Source organism: Dermacentor silvarum, chromosome 7 (genome assembly GCF_013339745.2).
Source record: "Dermacentor silvarum isolate Dsil-2018 chromosome 7, BIME_Dsil_1.4, whole genome shotgun sequence".
NCBI classification, from domain to species: Eukaryota; Metazoa; Arthropoda; class Arachnida; order Ixodida; family Ixodidae; genus Dermacentor; species Dermacentor silvarum.
In genome coordinates this window covers 28,429,252-28,450,194 of record NC_051160.1, presented here as the reverse complement: position 1 = coordinate 28,450,194, position 20,943 = coordinate 28,429,252, and the positions used below count along the sequence as shown (strand labels likewise).

The following is a 20,943-nucleotide window of genomic DNA, read 5'->3' as shown; positions in this document are numbered from 1 at the left end:
ACCATCTAAACAGCACTACTTTCGATTTCTTCACTGGAAATTGTCAAAAAATGCGCTTTTTGCGAGTGTGCAGACGATTGCACGTCTTACATCTTAGTTGCAGTACTCAAATGCGTAAGGAAAGAAAATGGGTTAAACAAAAGGGGGGGTTAAGTCGGCCTCAGGGGGGGGGGTTACAACCCCCGAATCCCCCCCCCCCCCCCCCCCGTCGGTGCGCCACTGCTTGGTATAACTGCAGTTCGCAACGGTAGATTTAGTAACGGTACTGACTAAACAACCTAGTTATTCTCACTAATGGGTCTCAGCTACCAATTCCGAACTTAGTTGGCAGAACCGAATTCAAAGTTCCTCTTCTATAACACATGTATCGGACCCACTCTGGAATACGCCACAGCTGGGCCGGAATACGAAGCAAAGTCGAGAATCGTTGTCAGATGGTGCCAACTGCGATTTGAAATGGGCGCTGAGACCCATTAGGTAACAATGGCTACCTTGTTTAGTTAGTATTGTTACTAACTCTATCGTTAGCAACTGCAGTTATACTAAGCTAGCAAATGCTGTGACATTAGGCAGTAACTACTACGACCTTTTTTTTTAAGAGTCTGCATGTGCTTACATAGATTTCTGCATGAATTGTATACAATTTCTTGTGGTCCATATACTGTACTATGAAGTTTTAAGTTGTCTATAGATAGTTTCAGTAGACTATTTATAGCGCACAGACCACTTGTCTAGGTTCATATTACGCCATAAAAACTTGCATAGGTTTCTGCGGAGATTTGGTCCAGAAGCGAGGCACGGACGCCATATGGGAGTCAGTGCACCCTCTGTCCGAGTGACAATCTTTACAAATACTTAATTCGTTAGACTGTACGGAATGTGTAGACGTTTATCCGTGAAGTGTGTACGCTATCTCTAGACTGTTTCAACGAATTAACGACTACGAGTCTGTGTTAGGCCATAAGTACTTGTACTTATAGATCTACAAGAACGCCATACTTTCAAAGAATGTGCCTAAAAGCAATACAAAAATGCCATCTACGACTCGGGAAATATCTGGCGACTAAAATCACACTGATATTGATCTCACCAGCTTGTATATAGCCCACATAGACTTATTTGTAAAGTCCGCTAGATGCATAAAGATTGTTTCAGTCATCTGTGTATACACATAAGTAACTTGTTTAGTATAAATCTATATTATCCCTGAAGTATTCACATACATTTATGCATGGATTCTGGGTACCTATAGCCCTGGACATTTATTCAACAACTGCTTATGGCGTGTCGATGACTATGCATACGCAATAAAGAGAAAGAAACCACATGATCGAGGTAATTATATTCTATGTATATCTACTCGTGTATACCGGCAGTCTGTATAATTTTTAAATCAGTTCGTAAGCGCAGAATAACACGTGTGGCAGCATGCTTATCATGGGTGCGACGGCTTTCTGTTGGGTTGGATGAACAAATACGCTTGGAACCCACAGAAGCTGTAATATTATCAAAAGTTGCAGGGTGCAACATATGCCTAATCATAGTTATGAATTTGCTGTGGCTCTTCTATAAATATTATACGCACTCTTTTGTAATGTATATACACGATCCGTAGACAATTTCTAAAGACTGTCTATAGTCCCTACATCGTGACATGACATGTAGAAGTTACGAGTGCACAAAAGGAAACACAATCTGTGCGAAGGCAGGTATAGTCTGTAAGACGTCTGTAGACAATTTGTAAAGTGCTCCTATATATTTTGATAAGAATGGGGCCGTTGCATAGTCGGTCAACTTACGCCCATACACTTTCTATCGAATATTGCCTTCATGATATCTGCAGGCTACATGTACACACAGCGCGAAAAAGTCCATACGTGAGCAAGGTGACGTCTATGACATCTTCTGACAGTCTGTAGACTGCCTAAGCGTATTTGATAAAGCTGTCGCGGTGATGTTGGAACATACGCCCTTATACTTTATTTGCCAGCTATTGTCTCACCGCAATTTGCAGGCTAAAATACAGACAAAGCGATATAGCGTCTATATGTATAAACTACGCGGTCTGTAACGCTGTCTGCAGACAGTTCATAAAGTGCCCAAGTCTATTTGGATAAGGCTGTTATCTGCAAACTTACACGCCCTTAGCCCTTTACAATTCTTGATCGACTTGCCTCTAACGATACTGGCAGACGAACGTTACGGTCGAAGCGATAAGGAAACGTCTAGTTAGGCAAGTCAAGTGGGCCTGTAAGACGTCTGCAGACAGTTTATAAACTGCCGAAGTCTATTTTTGATAAGGCTGTTATCTGCGAACTTACGCGCCCTTACACTTCTTGATCGACTATTGCCTCTAACGATACTGGCAGACGAACGTTACAGTCGAAGCGATAAAGAAACGTCTAGTATAGGTAAGCCAAGTGGGCCTGTAAGACGTCCGTAGACAGTTTATCGACTTCCCCAAATGTACTTCGATAAGGATCGGCTTGTGTCGAGGAGGATTCGCGGCGGTCGGCAAAAACGCGGCTTGCGCCGAAGCAACGCTGGCAGCAGCAGCGGCTAGACGCGAGCAAGCAAGCAAGCAGCAGCAGCAGCATGCAGCTGTTGGCTCACAGCAGGTGGGAAACGCGTCGCCAGCCCGGTCGCTGTAAGAGAGTGAGGGCGGTGCGGAGGGGGGTGAGGGAGAGGGTATACTTGTGTGCGCCAGCCAGCAAGGCAGCCAAGCTTCGCGGTGACTGCAGCAGAAACGGAAAAACAACCTCGGCGAGGAAGCAGGAACGCGCTATGCAAGCTGCGCCATAGTAGGGTCCTGCGGCAGAACCGCAAAGCTTAAATACGAGCGAAGGATTTAAATTAAAAAAAAAATGATAAGTAAATGAAAATGAGGGAAACGACGAAAGGGGAAACACGAACACGCGTGTTCTGTGTGCACGGGGCTTGAGAATGTGCACACAATCGCATGACGATGCTTTGATACAGATAGGGTGAAAGAGAGAAAGAGAGAGAGACAGAGAAAGCGGGCCCATTCTGCCGCAGAAGTTACAACGCAAACTGAAATTTCGGGATCTAATAAAAGAAAGATTTAAACACACACATGTGGAGCGAACCTACTGGCATCCGGTATGTACTAAATCAGGCAGGCCGCGAAAGGCTGCTTTTGACAGGCATGTCACGATATATACAGGGAGGCCCGGCGAAGATCTAAGATGGACCTGGGGTGGGCGAATGGTGGTGGCAGTAGCTTAGTCGTTACACCTCTTTCACCGATCTCGCAGTTTTAAGCGCATTGTCGTTGCCGTCCAAACGATGATTCGCTGATGTTCATTAAGAACTCAACAGAACGTAATTACCCCCTAACCCGCCGTTAGTGGCTATGGCGTTGGGCTGCTAAGCACGAGGTCGCGGGATCGAATCCCGGCCACGGCGGCCGCATTTCGATGGTGGCGAAATGCAGAAAACACCTGTGTACACTTAGATTTAGGCGCACGTTAAAGAACCCCAGGTGGTCCAAATTATTCCGGAGTCCCCCCCCCCACTACGGCGTGCCTCATAAGCAGATTCTGGTTCGGGCACGTAAAACCCCATATTTAATTTTGTAAGGCATGCGCTGTACAGTGGGCCCTAGTTCTTGCGCACGCAAGCCGCTTGCGTCCCCTAATATAAAAACTCTCTATTGCTGAAGTGCGCTGTTTTTTTTTTCTTTTTTAACGCTGATGTCATGGACATAGAGGAAAAAGGAAACAAATGAAAGCAAACGTTGCTTTAAGTCACAGGTTGCTTGGCGCAGCCGTAATTCGGGCCTTGCACTCGGCGTCGCATTTCGAGGAACACACCTCCGCTTTCGGCGTACAGACTACGCGCACCCCGTAATGCGTGGTTCCGGCAAGTCAGCGCGTGGCATGTGGTTGATCACGTGGACTTGGCGCTGCTGCTAAAGTCCCGCATGCGCCGCTACAGTGGGACGTGTATTTTTTTCCCTTCATGTATCGTTTCTTGTGTGTGTGTGTGTGTGTGTGCGCGCGCGCGCGCGCATGTATCGATTACTGCATGAACGCGAAGTACGCGCCATATGATGTAGCACAGGTACACTGCGAAATGAATTTCGGAACTGGCTGTGTTTAGACAAGGCACGAAGGGGAGTCAAAAGAGGACGCTTGGACGGAAGGGCGCCCTTGTTGCAACAGCCCACCCACTAACTGTTTGTTGTGTATCGTACGTTGAACGCGCTTCCTTAATTTTGTTTTATAGTTTTCCCTCTCTTAGTTCGTCGGTACACAGTCTCTCTCGTTTAGCCTTGTTCGCTTTGAGCTTTCTTGTGCAAACCGCGTTTAAAACGATGTTGGAGTTGCGTTTTATATCGGCGTGTCGGTAGGGCAGATTGTTCAGATTCATACACCTGTGAAGCGAAGATACGCTGAAGAGGAAAATTAGTCAATCTAGATTGCACAGCTGTAATATCAGAGAGACTCGCCCTGAAGTTGTAGTTTGAAAAGCTGGCAAGGAACGCGAGAGTGACAACCAAAGGCGACGCTACGTTGAAATTTCGGCACCAGTTGGCAGTTGCCTGTGACGTCATATAGTTTTAGAGTCTTGTCTGAGCGTGCCCCATAATCAAATCGTGGTTTTGGCACGTAAAACCCCGTAATTTAATTTAGTCTTGACTGAAAGGACTATTTCATTGCTGATTGTTGAGGAACGACTGTTTCTTATTCCAAAGTAATCAAGGACAGGGGTCAGCCCGCGATATATTGGGACTTGTTGCTGCTCAAAAGAAGGGCCCCAAATGCGCCAAAGTACCTGGGAATCTGTGACGTCACAGCGACTTAATCTGACGCGCGACTCGAGAGATGGAAGTTCGACCTTCCGTTTTTGCCCTAAGAATCGGCCGTTTTGCAGGCAAGGAAACGCATGGGGGACATTTACGGAACGCCAGGCTAAATTTTATTTGTCCCACTGCGACATACAGTTTAACGTGAGCCTTAATCTAAGTTAAGTGCAGAGTGCAGCTAAATCTAAGTAGATAGGTGTTGTGGCACTAGGCCCCCATCGTCATTGGTCTGTCGTGACTAGTAACGGAACCCGTGAATCGGAATACCATTGGAATCGGAATACTAGTAGCGGAATACCATTGCCACCGAGCCAAAAATTTATTTAGAGAATCTATGGACGCTTTCTTTTTTGCTGGGAATTCGAAATTGTCTCCGGGCAACTGGCAGACTCACGGCCTTGCACTTATTTTTTGCCCGCTAATAACCTGCAAACTTTCTGCAAACATGCACAAGTCTGTGAGACAAAATGAAATAGACTATTTAAAATACTTTCTATAGCCGAATGACATGTCTATGGACATCAACAACGGCTCCCTCCATAGTTGTCGCCATGATGCCCCTGGACTGCTTGCTAGAACACGCTCAAAAGCACTTAGGGACAACGGAGGACGTGTTCTGGCGCCCTTGTGCAGATGTCTACAAGAAGTCAATCAAAGCGGTCTACTAGAACTCCACATGATTACCTATAAATTGTCTATAGATGTTTCTGAATGACGCAAAATACACGGGACGGACGATATAGGAACAGGCACTGTTCTGCATCTTTCGCGTCATTCACAAATACCAGCTCACGCAGTTCTTCATCTTACTACAGATGGTCTATAGACCGACACGTACCCTGAATGCACCCTTAAGTAGAGAGAACTACAGCTGCGGCTGTTTGCGTTGTCGTTACACATATTTTTGGCCCGCGTCCTGTATTTTACGCGCCGTTCACAAATGTGCATCAATATCAACACGCCCAGCTCTCTCTGTCTTACAGATGGTCTATAGACTCACACTTAAGAGTGGCGCTCGTACTTAGCTGTATGCGACTGTTTTCATTGGCGTTACGTATATTTGTGGCGTACGGATTCATTGGACGCGCTTTGCATATAGAATCTGAGTGCGTGGTGTTCGTGTTTTGAAGTGCAGCCCTTATATCCATAAGGGCCGCAAAGTGATCTACAAGGTGTGTAAGAGAATGCACATATTCAGTTTTTTTTTAAATAAGAAACACGTCCGTTAAAATGGCAAAGTGATCTACAAGACGTCTATATAGACCAAGTGCGTCTATGCCTGATCCGGTCGTGGCGCGATAGAATTCTTTTTTCTTTCGTTATTTTTTATTATTATTTTTTTTTTGTGAGCTTCCGACGGTCGAGCGACGGCAGCGGAGCGCTACACAGGCGCCTCGAATGACGAAACTTCGCCGTTTCGCCCGCGCGAATCTGCGAGGCACGCATTCGTGCACCTTCATTGTTTCGCATCGGACCACGCCGTGCGGGCCCCAGCTGCGGTTTAATCGATGAGCCTCCACTGTTCTCTCGGTGCCGAACTCTCCCTCCCTCCATCTCGCTCGTCTCCTCCTTTCCCTATATTCCTCCAGCGCTGCGCGGTTTGCAATATGCGGTATGCCCGCGTATGTATGTGCGTATAACGTCGTCTATACGGGTGTATGCGCTCCATCGCTCATGCTCTTTTGCAGTGCCGTGCGCGCGGCAGTACGGGCTTTTTGTCTTTTTTTTATGCCTTTTTTTGTCGTTTTCCGGCGAGAAGATTGGAAAGTCGCTCTTCGCCTGCTGTGGCGCGAAATTATCGAGATCGAGTCTGTGCGGAGACAATAGAACGTTTTAGCCTTGCACTCCTGTTCTATACCGTTACCAACATCCACTGCCGACTTCTGCGCATGCGCGCCGCTTAAGAGTGCGTGGTTCCGGTAAATGTGGCCGGTAATCGCTCGGAGCTACGCTCTTTCGGCGTTATAAACTTTGTCAAAGACGCACGCTTTCGCGTTAATTTGCGCCGGTATGCAAAGTTTGACTCGTGCGTGACTCACTTGTGCGGATGTAAGTTTTTTGACTCGAAGAAGGAATAACCCACCACACGGCATGAACGGGGCTTCGCGAATTCCGTTCGCTTAAATTACGATCGGACGCGGCTCCCGTTCTAACGAACTGCTCTATATAGCGTACGAAGGTTCCCGCGAGCTCGGGCCCTAGGGGGCTTCTACTTCGTGTCTATAAATTATATTGAACTGGTTGATGTGGAGAGACTGAGACAGAAAATAAATCTGTTAAACATTACTCTGTACTACTGAAGTAAAAATGTTTAAAAAAAGGTTTACAAAAATAACAAATACAAGGCGGCTGCCATAACGGAGAGTTCGATCAAAATCTGTCTTCGCAAGTCTCGCAATGTGTTTCGTGCTTGTCGAGGGCCTTGGCGTTTTGCACGTGTTGTAATTGTATTGATTAACACAGTGGGCTTCTTTCAACATATGGATGGCGTGGCTTCGCTGCCACCTGTAAAATCCGGTGGACTTTTTTTTTTCTTTGTTTAACTTTTTTTTTTTTTTGCGATGACGTGATTTAAATGACGCCTGTTGTGAACGCACCAAGGAAAACGCAAAGAGCATCTTAGGCACGTTTACGCTGCAGGCCTCATTTATATCAAGTCAAGCACGGGTTTCAAGCTAAGATGCATTTCTGAATGCGGGGGTTTAGACGTTGAACTTCAGCTCAGTATCGGCTTGCAATCAGTCGAACTGCACAACGCTACGTTGGTGGCGTGCGCTCTATAGTTCAAGTAGGAAATCCTAATTCCATGCTTCGAACCCACTGCCACCCAGTCTGCGGGACATATTCAGCTTTGTCCCGGATAACACGCCCCGTAAACGTTTGACTCGAGCTGTACGCGGGACAGATTTCTTTCTCGTCGTCGCTATAGGCGCGTACAGCACAAAATCGTGTCAAAAAGATAGAGAACGTTATAGCAGCCAAGTGCTCTTCTTTTCCTAATTTTTTTTCTTTGGCGGCTGTGCATGGATGGAGGGGCGGGGGGGGGGGGGGGGGGGGCTAACGAAAGCGTACATGTACACGTGTCCAAGAGGGCGTCCTGCTGCATGTTTCCGAGGTGGCAGCGAACACCTGTATAATTGCTGTTTCCGGCAGCGGAGTGGCTGTGTTGTTTTGTCACCTTAATGCGTATATAGCCGGTTAGAACTAGCAGCCGGCGCAGCAGTGCTCGGCTTGTTGTTTCGTGCGCGCGCCTCTTTTTTTTTTTTTTTTTTTTTATTGCCCGCGTCTGCACGTAGGAGCCATCGTTGTCGTACGTGTTACTGCACATGCAGCATTGGTGGGTTAGCTTGCTAGAACATGAGTATGCGTTGGCTGTTTGTGCAACTAGCGATAAAAAAAGTTTGTGACTGACGTTTCGGCCTGTTCTTCTTTGGACGCTTTAAATACCAACTGCCACGCGCGCCACATGCATGCGTGTACACCCACGAGCATTTGCGGACCGCAGTCTCGATGAAAAAAATTAAAAAAGAAGAACTGAGTTTACACTGAGTTTATGCGTAATTCAGGCGCGAAAACTTAAATTGAATAATGCACTGTAGAGATGGAAATGCGAAGTTTGCCCTCCAGTCCTCAATTTCAAGCTACATTCATTCGTAGGCGAGGAATAGAAGCGGCATTATAGCACCATCCCTGGTCCCTGTACGTTTCCTCGGGGTATTACGTACTACGTACACACACACATGCATGCATACATACATACATACATACATACATACATACATACATACATACATACATACATACATACATACATACATACATACATACATACATACATACATACATACATACATACATACATACATACATACATACATACATACATACATACATACATACATACACCACAAACGTGCACACGAACACACGAAAATACACAGGCATCGGAGAACACATGCAAAATCTGCACAAATGTGCACACCGCAGATACCAACACACAAAAATACATGTACAGAGCACACAAACCACGTAGAAGCACCTGTACACAGCACGCACGCACACGCACAGGGACACAGATACTCTACAAGCGTAAAACCGGACAGACGCACGAAAACACAAACAAGCAAATACAGCGGGAAAAAGCAAAACGTTTACATTTTCCCTGTGTGGTTCCCGCGTACTGCGAGGGAATGTTTCTTGCTTGAAGTTTTTTTAATGTCAAAGGTTTATCACCGAAACGAAGTGTCTGCATTGTGAGAGACCGAAGGCAAAAAAAGCAAATAATTGTTCTGGCGATTCTTGGAAGCGGAATTCGAGGTATGCGCGCTAAGATTTGCACGCCTTTACTTTTTTAGTTCAGGCGCATTGCTATCGCTGACTTTTTGTTTGACGTTTTTCACGAATCGAATTATAATAACAAAGAAACCGCAGAGAGAAGTGAGACGCAATTCAGGATCAGCTGACGCAAGCCAAGGGCAACATTTCGTCGTCATGATCGTCATAATAATCATCAGGAACCGTACCTGAAACTATAGAGCATTGATTTACAAGTTGTAAATATACGATATTGTTTCGTGACGTGCTACAAAGGACTGCGATAAGAGGCTTTATTTCGAAACAGCAAACAATCCGATATTTGATTGCACCCCATAAAAATGACGGGCCATTTGACATGGTTTTCCCCTAATTGGTTGGACTACAATGCTGAGCCCCTTGCTTTTTTTCATTATTTCGGTTTAGTCAAATGATTGTTTACTTGGAAGACGTGCATGACCTAACAGCGTTTCAACTTAACTGGTATCATATCTTGAACAGTAGCCTGTAGCCAGAATAATCCGCTAAAAATCTAATAAACACGCGTAAAAATTATGTTGGAACTCAAGTCCAGTAGCTATACATTGTAGTATGTGTGACTAGAAGGGTGAGAGTACAAAGAGTACAGGAAAGCAAATCAGAGTAGTACAAGGGTAATAAGCAAATGATAATACACACACAACATTACAACGTGGTTACTCTATCTATAAGTAGTATGTGATAGTCGAGTGGTGCGGATGATAATATTAATTACTATCAATCAATCAATCAATCAATCAAATCTTTATTGTAGTGCCCAGGAACAGCTGCATAGCCTTTGTACTGATGCACATAAATAGTAATACATAAGATACTTTGTACAGATAATACAATTAGTAGACAAAACTATTCGAGAGAGATAAAGAAATAGGGAAACACAAAAAGAGGAGGCGGGCGTAAAAGAGAGTTAATCGTACGTAATTATCTAGACATGCACAGAAAACAGAGAGTGAACTCTGAAATATATCAATACAGGCAGAATACTTATTACATGCTTTTTTTGAAGACGAACCATCGGACTGCGACCACTGCAACAAGACATGCTGCTTGGTGTTATAAAGAAGTTCTGAACAATGCATAGTGTCATGAACCACCTAATAATAATAATAATAATGAATAATAACAGCCTCTTCATATCGCAATGCCCTTTGACTCGGCGAAAGTTCCCGACTGAGATTTTCACGACGCCCGGCATTTTTTTATCCGCCACCGCCGACAACACCGCTTTACGTTGATTGGTGCTGACTCGTCGTTGTCGTACTGATATCTTTGTGAAAAAAATATATCAAGGGGGAAAGAAGCAGGAAGCGAGTGGAGAAGCGACCTGGGCGGCGATACTCATTGTCACGTCGGCCTCGTCGGTTTTACGTTGAACCACTTCGGCACTTTATCGCGTGCCGGCATTGATTTCCCTTCGCGTTGTCCCTGTTTTTCTGTGCCGTTACCGGGGCGTTCGAGGTCTCGTCTTGGATAACGGACCGGCCGTCTCCCTCTAGCCACTCTTCAAGTATGCAGCACCCATTGTTGAACGGACACTAGAGAGGAAACAAAATTTGCGCCGGTTTAGTAAACTATTTTTCAACAATATAAAAAAAAAAGCCACTCTTACCGTGAGATGTGAGACCGTGAGATCGACAATCGAAGTTCAAGCATCAGCTTACCTTGAAGTCGTGAATTTCGTTCGCGCCTGCTCAGGCCTAGTTATTTTTTTTCTCGGCAAAGATGGACTGCACTGAGGACTGCAATGGAGTCGAAGATCGAACATAACAAGTTTGAAGGACATGTACAGAGCCATATCGTCTGAGATACAGAATTTTAGCAGAATTGTTGCAGACTTTGGCAGCGCACGATGACAGAATGAAGACACCCTTAGGTCGACAAAAAACCACACGTCCAGAAGGTATGCTGGTAAAGTGGTCTACAAGAGGTCCACAGTCAATCCATATACTGAGCTTTTAAAGGAACATGTCCGCGAGGACTGGTAAAGGGATGTACAAGTGGCCTAAAAACAATATACATGCTAAGTTTCTGAAGGAAATATTCATAAGCGCTTGCAAAATGGTCTGCAAGACGCCTATAGACAACGTATATCAGCGTATATACTGAGTTCCTAAAACGACGTGTCTGAGGACTGGCAGACTGATCTACGAGACGCCTATAGAAAACATATATCCGAAATGTTTAGAAGGACATGACCTTACGAACTTGCAAAAATGTTCTGAAAGACGTCTATAGACAACGTGTTTACTAAGTTCTTCAAAGGCATGTTCAGAAGAACTTGCAATGTGATCTACAAGGTGTCTCTAATCAACGTATATACAGAGTTCTTAAATGAAAATGTCAATAAGGGCTGCGGAGTGATCTACAAGACGTCTATATAGACAAGATATGTGCTGATGGTTAAAAATGGCATGTCCACCAAGTCTCGCAAAGTGATTTAGAAAACCTGCATGCGCAACACGTATACTGAATTCTTAACGGACATGTCCGTAAGGACTCAGCAAGCAATCTACAAAACGTCCGTCGACAACATATGTAGTGAGTTATTTAAAGCACATGCCCCCAAGGGCGGGTAAAGTGATCTACAAGACGTCTATAAACGGCTTGCATGCGGAGTTTAACGTCGGAAGGGCGTAATGACGCTACGTTCGCTCCGTTCTAGCTCTCGTTTCGGGCTCCCTTACCAAAGTTTAGTGTATTACGGCTGGCTGGCGGTGGTGACGGCATGGCTGTACTTTTTGTTCGACGTGTTGCGAGCCCCCCCTCTTCCCCCCGCCCGCGATGCATCGACGCGTGCGTTTGTCGTACCTCACACGTCGTCTGCCAGCACTCCCCTCCCCTCTTTACCTCCTTTCCAGGGTCCCTGCGGAAGGTCTGCGTTGCGTCTCCTCACGTCCATTTTATCGATTTCAATTAGTTGACGCGCTGCCATTAGGTCGTCTGCGACGATACTAATTGGAGCCCATGCCGCCGGTGTGTCCAGCGTTTGAGTGTGGCGGTCAGCGGCGGGTTCGCTTGTGTACGCAGAGCTGGCTATCGTCGTTCATCTTCTTGTATTATGAACACGCAGCGGGATTTCCTCGTGGACAGCAACGTTATTAAATTTATTTTATTTGTAGATGTTTTTTTGTTGCGAACCCTAATTGGCGTCGAGTGTTTTCTCCAAGATTACTTCGACTAGAGCACATTCGTGTGAATTGTTTCGTTTAGTGCACAGTGGTCATGAACTTCTGTTACATGACGCGTGCGCACATGGGACGCCTCGTTCTTAAGCTTTGTTGTTGTTCTTGTTTACGTGGTTTATAAGTATAACATGTTTGTGTGCCCGGTATGTAATGTGTGTTATACGGAAAAGGGGTATCGTCGATTTCTTAACTGTAACTTGGGATAGGCAGCTGTAGCGAAGCCTGCCTTTTCCTTCGTCCGCAGTTATCAAACAGACGAACTCAGTGAAAGTGTCAGCTCTGTGTGATCGTTGTGCAGTTACTCGGTGCACTTATGTGTCCTGCACGCCGTAATTACCGGTATCTTGTAGACGTTCTGTAGAGGAAGGTATAAGAAAAGTTAAAAAAAACAAAAACAGCTGGTTACGATGCAGCAGATGACGCAGGCTGATCGCGTCGTCTGCTATATTTGTCGTGTGCGCCGTCTGTTTTACGTCCTGTTCGTGAGTGCCATCTGCTTCTGCAACCGAGTATTGCACGAATCTGCCGAAAGTAGCCTTCTGCTACTGAAAAATGCATGTTTCACGTACATTTGTTGCTACCAGTGAATGTTATTGCGCTTCCCGCGGTGACTCATATATGGCGTTCGACTGCTGAACACGCGGTAGCGACGTTGAGCTCCGAGTCAAGTGGTCAATCAAAACATCATGCTTGACATGACTGTTTTCACGTAACGAACCACTCGGGCGCGTTTTGTTTTTAGCAGTCAAGGCACAAAGCGTCACGCTCTTCAAATCAATACGACTGGCAAAGTGTTCTGCAAGACGTCTGTAGACAATGTATACCCTGATCTTTAAAAATGAAATGTCTATAAGGACTTGCAAAGCGATTATAGACAACGTACATACTGAATCCTTAAAATGACGATTTCATAAGGTTTTGGGAAGCGGTCTGCAAGACGTCTACACACAACGTATATACTCAGTTATTAAAACGGCATGTCCATAAGGAATGGCAGAACGATCTGGAAGATGTCTATAGGAAACGTTTGACCAGAATTCCAGCGAACGCAACATTCGTTTCTTCCCTATACAACGTGTCCACACTTCGTGCGTGTTCCTAAATGCATCCGAAAGCGAGCTCGTTCGCGCCTTCGGGTATACGAGGGCAAAAACTGTTCGCTTAAATGAACACGAGTCCGCCGTATAATGGAACACGTGTGCTCTTAGCAGGCGTGCACGTATGCATGCATGGCTGCCTCCTCAGCGCCCCGCCTCGTGGTTATCACATATTGACGTGATGGTGAAAACAAGGCCCGTATACACTGGGCGCGCCGAAGCTTTGAGCGTTGAGCTTTGCGGAGCTCTGTATGTGTGTATACATTTAGTGCCGCGTGTAAAACAGCCGAGTACGGCGTAGTCGTTTAGGTTTCCGAGTCGTTAAATCCGCTTGGGTTCTCGCGTGTGTACTTTCAAGAAACGACCGAGCATTTCCTGTCGCGAGTTAATTTTAGGTCGAATTTTCGCCGCCCCGTACAAGGGCGCAATCTTTGCGAGTGGTCGTCAATATGAAACTTGATTGATGTTCCTGCTTTTCGGGATATATATGCTTCAGCGGGTGCCGCAAAGAAGACATGAAAGGTTGGTTGGCATGGTGCCCGGAAACGCCTCAGTAAGCAAATACATAAATGGAGGGTTTATCAGGGAAGAAATTATCATAGCTGAAAACAAAGATGACATGGCCTTTATAGATTTTATGGTGAGTTTCTATAGCCTTCGATAGACTGTCCTGCCCCACCTTTTTTTCCCGTTAGCTTTGTTCGCGCTAGTAACTGGCACAGAAATTGCATGGATAAGTAGTCAGTGAATCTGTCTAAGCTTCGTCCTCCTGCCTTCCAGTGGCTTTCTTACTTTACAAATTGACGATTTTGAACATAACATTACGTTATAAGGGCAACAGTTGGCGATGGTTGTATGCGTCTGTGCAGAAAATTGCAACTGGTGTCCGAAACATGGCGTCTATGATGTGTTTCCGGCTATACTATTACTTCCGGCGCATGCAGTTAGCAAAATTATAGCCTTCGAAGTGCGTCTCTGTTACTCAGAGGCAACCATAACTGGTACGTGGATTTGGACATCACCCATTGACTTCTTGTTTTTAGAAAAAAAAAATATGATTGCTTGGAAATTTAGAACTCGTAATATATAACGCCACAAGGACGTATGCCGAAAGCGAAGAGCACGACGATGAGACAAATCCATCTCAAGTCCAATACAAATCTAAACTACCCCATCATTCCAGTGGTACCTGAACGAGTACCTGAACGGTGGCAATATTAATAACCGTCAGGCAGGCTAGGCATTATGTACCCGTCATGCGTCCCAGAGGCAGGATAGACAAAGGACCGAATCCTGCCGGTGGATTCCCGAACTGTTTCCGGGGCCATGGAAGCAACTGGTACGTCGGGCTTAACAACAAACACGTTGACTATTCGAAGCACGGGGCACAGCTGCAATCCGGCTTACAAAGGGTCGACACTTATCTCCCAGCATGCTATGTTTGACTTTATTTTTTTGCCGCAGTTCTCGTTTTCAGTCTAGCAGTTAGAGTGGATATGTAGGTGTTCTGCAGCTTTTGGGGCGAAGATAACGTAATTGGCCGCGCGCGGTTTGCTTTCATTTCGAAATTGCACCCTTCCTGCCTGCGAAAGGAAATTCAACCCGTGTTTCTGCGAAGCGCAAGCCCGTTCTCCGTTTTTCGAAATCGTCTTTTTTTTTTCTTTTCTTTTGTTTTTAGCTCTGCACCCTGTCATCACACATGTACTACCAGTTGTTATACAGACTCGCCAGCGATACCGTTTCGTACGAGACTCGCGTCGACGCAGCTTTTTATCGTTCTCGTTCGCAGCGTCAGAGCGAGTCGCGTTATGGAATCGTTAGTTTTTTGCAGTATGCGCGCAAGCCGTCAAGCGACGATACCCCCTTCAGTAACGAATTTTGACGCATGTCAATATGAATGAATGAATGAATGAAGCATATTGTTTCGTAAAGAATCGCTTGTGGCCTAACTGGGAAAAAAGGAGATGGGAATGAGAAGAGAAAGGTGACGCTGAGGCTCTGACTCCAAGAATTTCCTATCGCCACAGAAGTTATTGAAATTTTGTCATATTTCGATGGACCTTTCGTTGCCTTATTGGAGACTTTACTTGATGTAGAAGCTAATGCGCCTACATGCATATGTATATGACCTATGCATTTTTTTTTTTTGCAAGGGATAGACTTATTTCTTTAGACTGCGCAAACAAATGTGATGGTATACCGCGCGCGTGAGTGTTCCTCGTTGAATGAAAGAGTTAAACGGGACACCGTCTGTTCAGGTAAAATCATCATTAGTAGAACAGATCACTGACCAATGAAAAAAAAAAACAAATAAAAAAAACATCTTTTAGGGATTTATACAAATCACTTGTTCACAACCTTGTACAGATCCAATTTTGTGGACAAGGGATTTCTACAAATCCCGAAAGATCATTTTTTATTGACCGTGTTCAGTAACTTGTTCATTAGTAGAGCAGATCACCGACCAATACAAAAGAAAAAAAAAATAGAGATAAAAAAAATTGACTTTTCGGGTTCTTCATGGATTCCTTGTTCGCAGTCCTGCTGCACAGATCTCGTACAGATATCGAGGGATATCTGTACGAGATCTGTGCCCCCCCTTAGATTTCTTTTTTGACATCGTTCAGTGACCTGTTCTAGAATAGACGAGTGTTCTTCGGGAGTATAGTTAGGTTTCCGAGCCCAAATGTTTCCAGTTTTTTTATGCTTGCGTTTTTGTTTACTCTATTCAAGCTAGCTTAACAGGTACATCCGCCGCTTGTAAAGCAGCGCTCGAGCGGCAGCCCACAAACACTCGCCGCGAATATGGGCCGCATGTATGGCGCCTTTGAGCCAAGCCGCGGGAGAGGAAGCTGTTAAAAGACGAGAACGCCCGCGGCGGCGGCGGCGTCGTTGCCACGGAGTCGTTATTGCGCTGACGAGCCGCCGCCGCAGCCACCGCTTACACGGCGCGTTTCGCTTACGCCTTCGGTTCACCGCGTGTAAGACACGGTGTACATTCGGGACAGGTGCTGTGCGTGGAACTCGTGGAGGCAATGAAAACACGAGGAGGAGAAGCAAATGTGCGGGGGTGGAGGGGGGGGGGGGGGGTGCACGTAGGAGGAGAGTGCGCTCGCCTAGAAGTGTCACGACTGCTAAGGGACATTACGTAGACTAGGCTAGACGATTTGTCAGTGGATGGTCTGCAGACAAGACGGGATAAAATGTAAGGTTGCGAGTCTGTAGGTTGCCTGTACTATACCAGTATACACTGTAAGCAAAAATTAGCCCAGATGGGAGTTTTATCGGCTCATCAACCTAAAATCCTCCCATGCCCTAATCATTTACTCCGTCATAGCGGTGTAAAGACGGCACATGTCGTCATTATGCTCCCGTTGCTAAGTGACGGAGTATAAAAACGACATGACCTTATTATACTCCCCACGGAGTTTCAGGTCACGTGGTTAGAAACTCCCCATGGGAGTGTTTGGGCGGACAGTTGAATAATTTGATTGTGGATTGCTTTGATGAGTAATGCTAAAATTGTGTACGTACCATGGTCATATCTGTTTTATTACGCTTTCGTTCACGCAGCAGTATACGCGCCTCTTTCACTTCGGCCGAAGCTCCTGCTGCTGCAGCACGCCAGGAATTGCCACGTTTTATCATCTTTATATATTACTGCCTGATGCTAGAAGCAAATATAGTTGCACCGATCCTACAGATGAGCCCACGTATTCTCGAAAACACGACACTTGGTGACATAATAAGTGTGTATGTATGATTGGTAATCACGATTTTGTGCTCGGTGCGTCTGCCGCCGAAAGTCGCCCGTGTGTTGCGGTGGAGCGCGTCTTCTCCTCGGTCGAGAGCACCTCGATGTGTCAGGATGTGTTTTGCTATACAACCGTGCGCCATTCCGTCGAGTGGCCGTGGTTTTGCATGTCCATTGCCGCTTCAAGTCGAAACGAGAGCTGGTACTCCTTCTGTGGGTTGTACGCTTGAAAATACGCAAAACTTTTCGATACGGTGTCCCAGGAAACGCTAATGCGACAAGATTTCGTGTGGCAGTGCAAGGCGTGGTGTTTGGGCTGTATAATGCGCGGCTGCTCAATCTCCGAAATCGGGCCGTTTGTGTAATGGAAGCAAAACAAGTCGTGGTACAACTGCCGGCAGCAGTTCACAAACTGTGAGCTCGCCGTAACAACGATGTTTACTAATCGAAGCAGACGACATCCTCGTTGCGTCGCCTGCAGCCGTCGCTCGTATGCGGTTTCACTGACAAGTAATAGATTTGAGCAACAGCGATCTCCGTCGCGTTTCGGAGACAACTGCTTTGCGCCCGATTTACCGTGCAACGCGTCGGAGTCAGATTTCCACTCTGCATGCACTATCGGAATACTTCGTATTCGCAGCCAAGCTGCTGCAAACAAACGTCAGTGCTCGGCGCTTCTTCGTTTTACACAAACGATGTTACTAAAGGTATATCAACGTGAGCGGTAAACATCCCGCAATGGAATGCCGGCCCATGCAGCCGTTGATATCGCTGGGAGCCACTAGGCCTAGAACGTTGACCCGCGGCCGACGGCGCATTGCAATCCAGCCGCAGCTCGATCGTAATGAAGCACCTATATTCGTCAACACAATTAACGTCTGTACAGTTTGTCGCGTCTAAATGGAAATGCAATTGGTTTTCTTGACATCATTGGCATCGAAGAGCAAACACGTACGCAAGCTAGGCGAACCACCGCGACACACGATCGCTGCATCTGCCGCCCGCCTACGAGCAGTCAACTCGTATCGCGGATCTAGAGGTGTGACCAAATTATTTGAAAGTCGTGCCTCAGCGACAGGCGGGCCAATTTTGAAACGCTGTGCCCTTTCGGATTTCGCTACTTTTAAAGGTCGAGGTGGTCCTTAAGAGCAGTCTGGTTAATAGTACAAGCTTACTGTGCATGACATAAATAACCTGAACCAACATATTTAACCAGAACTAAACACACCTAATCACGTAACTAAAGCCAGAGCTGAGGAATAGTGTAACCTAGAATCTCATGTTACCAAAGTAATATGCTATGCTGAATGAAATATTTATAAACTAACGCAAGGTAAACTGACCTAATCGAACATAACGTCGAAAACAACGGCTAATGGCATCACCTTACACATGTCAAAGGTGGGCCAATAAATCCACCCTGGCTTATGGAACACGCTAAACTACCAAAACTCCCTCAAAATATAAGCTGCTATACTGTACCTAACACAACCATGTGTGGGGCATTGGCCATGTTATCACTATTCCATTCATCTCTACAATCCTGATTCAATTTATAATAGAGAATGATTTCATTAAATTTCTGAAATGCTGGCCCTTTCGGAGCTCGCTACTCTTAAAGGTCGAGGTGGTCCTTAAGAGCAGTCTGGTAATTACAAGCCTTACTGTGCATGACATAAATAACCTGAACCAACATATTTAACCAGAACTAAACACACCTAATCCCGTAACTAAAGCCAGAGCTGAGGAATAGTGTAACCTAGAATCTCATGTTACCACAGTAATATGCTATGCTGAATGAAATATTTATAAGCTAACGCCAAGGTAAACTGACCTAATCGAACATAACGTAGAAAAAGAAGGCTAAGTTAATGGCATCACCTTTACACATGTCAAAGGTGGGCCAATAAGATCCACCCTGCTTATGAAACATGCTAAACTACCAAACTCCTTCAAAATATAAAGCTGCTATACTGTACCTAACACAACCATGTGTGGCGCATTGGCCATGTTATCACTATCATTCATCTCTACAATACTGATCAATTATAAATGAGAATGATTTCATTAAATTCTGAAACGCTGCGCCCTTTGGAGCTCGCTACTCTTAAAGGTCGAGGTGGTCCTTAAGAGCAGTCTGGTTATTACAACCTTACTGTGCATGACATAAATAACCTGAACCAACATATTTACCCAGAACGAAACACACCTAATCACATAACTAAAGCCTGAGCTGAGGAAAAGTGTAGCCTAGAATCTCACGTTACCAAAGTAATATGCTATGCTGAATGAAATATCTATAAGCTAACGCCAAGGTAAACTGGCCTAATCGAACACAACGTAGAAAACAATGGCTAATGGCATCACCTTTACACATGTCAAAGGTGGGCCAATAAGATCCACCCTGGCTTATGGAACACGCTAAACTACCAAAACTCCCTCAAAATATAAGCTGCTATACTGTACCTAACACAACCATGTGTGGCGCATTGCCATGTTATCACTATTCATTCATCTCTACAATACTGATCAATTATAAATGAGAATGATTTCATTAAATTCTGAACGCTGCGCCCTTTGGAGCTCGCTACTCTTAAAGGTCGAAGGTGGTCCTTAAGAGCAGTCTGGTTATTACAACCTTACTGTGCATGACATAAATAACCTGAACCAACATATTTACCCAGAACGAAAACACACCTAATCACATAACTAAAGCCAGAGCTGAGGAAAAGTGTAGCCTAGAATCTCACGTTACCAAAGTAATATGCTATGCTGAATGAAATATCTATAAGCTAACGCCAAGGTAAACTGGCCTAATTGAACACAACGTAGAAAACAACGGCTAATGGCATCACCTTTACACATGTCAAAGGTGGGCCAATAAGATCCACCCTGGCTTATGGAACACGATAAACTACCAAACTCCCTCAAAATATAAGCTGCTATACTGTACCTAACACAACCATGTGTGGCGCATTGGCCATGTTATCACTATTCATTCATCTCTACAATACTGATCAATTATAAATGAGAATGATTTCATTAAATTCTGAAACGCTGCGCCCTTTGGAGCTCGCTACTCTTAAAGGTCGAGGTGGCCTTAAGAGCAGTCTGGTTATTACAACCTTACTGTGCATGACATAAATAACCTGAACCAACATATTTACCCAGAACGAAACACACCTAATCACATACTAAAGCCAGAGCTGAGGAAAAGTGTAGCCTAGAATCTCACGTTACCAAAGTAATATGCTTGCTGAATGAAATATCTATAAGCTAACTGCCAAGGTAAACTGGCCTAAGCGAACACAACGTAGAAAACAACGGCTAATGGCATCACCTTTACACATGTCAAAGGTGGGCCAATAAGATCCACCCCTGGCTTATGGAACACGCTAAACTACCAAAACTCCCTCAAAATATAAGCTGCTATACTGTACCTAACACAACCATGTGTGCGCATTGGCCATGTTATCACTATTCATTCATCGTCTACAATACTGATCAATTATAAATGAGAATGATTTCATTAAATTCTGAAACGCTGCGCCCTTTGGAGCTCGCTACTCTTAAGGTCGAGGTGGTCCTTAGAGCAGTCTGGTTATTACAACCTTACTGTGCATGACATAAATAACCTGAACAACTATTTACCAGAACGAAACACACCTAATCACATAACTAAAGCATGAGCTGAGGAAAAGTGTAGCCTAGAATCTCCGTTACAAA

At 45.2% G+C, this 20,943-nt stretch overlaps 1 protein-coding gene across 3 annotated transcripts in view; it reads left to right on the top strand.

Annotated features, from left to right (window-relative positions):
• Window positions 1–20,943, top strand: part of LOC119457830 (homeobox protein Meis1) — a 343,572-nt gene that overhangs the window by 35,812 nt on the left and 286,817 nt on the right. The gene's annotated exons all lie outside the window — the stretch shown is intronic.